Source organism: Sphaerodactylus townsendi, linkage group LG01 (genome assembly GCF_021028975.2).
Source record: "Sphaerodactylus townsendi isolate TG3544 linkage group LG01, MPM_Stown_v2.3, whole genome shotgun sequence".
NCBI lineage: Eukaryota > Metazoa > Chordata > Lepidosauria > Squamata > Sphaerodactylidae > Sphaerodactylus > Sphaerodactylus townsendi.
The window spans coordinates 84,311,955-84,313,415 of NC_059425.1; positions in this window are offsets into that span (position 1 = coordinate 84,311,955).

Consider the following 1,461-nt stretch of genomic DNA (forward strand, 5'->3'; position numbering starts at 1 on the left):
TAAAAATTGCATATAATTTGACCTCAAGCTATCATTTAGAATGACCCATAGGCTGATTGCACTGACCACATTTGAATTCTGTAGGAATCTGTAACAGGCTTGGCACAGCCCTTTAGTTTTCCCCTTTCTTGGTTAGACTTAAGAGAGAGGAAGACTGAAGAGAGCATATGCTGATAGTTTTCACATACATAAAAGAACTACAGAAGGAAGGCAGGGAAGTATTGCTTATTCTGCACACTATTGTTGCATTGAAAAATCAGTATGTAATGCAAGAACAGGGGCTGACTCTGCATTTCAAAATGTTTGAGGATTACATTACAGTAATACTACATTCCATCAATAGGTGGGGTAAGTTCATTTCACCTTCCACCTCTATCCTAGGCATTCATTGTGAATTAGAAACAAAACTGTCTATGGAACCCTGATCTAATGGGGGGTTTTGTGGCATAATTTTTCACAGGCTAGAGCCCACTCCCTCAGATGCATAAAGTGAAACCTCAGTCTCCATCTGTAAATACAGAGTGGGGGGCATGAAATGTAAAAGATATTATCTGTGACATTTCCGTGCAAAATTCAAAAGTATACAAAATGAGCACCATTAGATTCAAGTTCAGTAGAGACTAACAAGATTTTCAGGGACTCTCAAAAGTTTATACCCTGAAACACTTGCTGGTTTCTAAGGTGCTCCTGGAATCAAATCCAACTGTTCTACTGCAGAGCAACACTATGATTCACGAAACAGTATATCCCAACTGTTTATACAGTATATCTGTTTATACATTGTGCAGTATATCCCAACAGTATACTGTGTGTTGCTACTTAAATTTGTGTTATTCCATAATGTAAATCAAACAGCATCTGGTTTTTAGCTTTTAATTGGCACTCAGCCCACCATTGTATCTTGTGCATTGTAGGGACATTACCATGTCATGCTAAAATTTTTATACTGTGATTTTATCTAAAAGTTTACTTCACAAACAGATTTCAGTAGTACCACTAAAGTTTATTAAGAAGGTTCTCATGACTATGATTATCATCCTGTTATCATAAGTGCTTTGTAACAGCTTGCTCTAACACGTTCTCAAAATGTCTCAGAAAACATGTTCCAACAAATCTTCTATTGCCATAGGGAAAGAGCAATTTAAATTAAGGTAATCACTCTTAAAATATTTTTATTGTTAAAAATATATTTAATTTCAATTACTGACACTAGATCTAACCATTTTAATTCAAAGCAGCAAAAAGATTTAAATGAGAAAGACACTGGAAAACTTGTATATTCTGAAATAAAGAAGAAAATGGGACTTGGAAAAAGAGAACTAAATATGTTTTTCCATGCACAATACAGGCTTTTGTACCTGCAAGGCACTGCTTTATGCAGCAAAAATTAAAGTCTTTGTGATGTATGATATTTTCTTTGAATTTCAAGTGGAATATTGAAGTATTAAATGAGTCCAAACA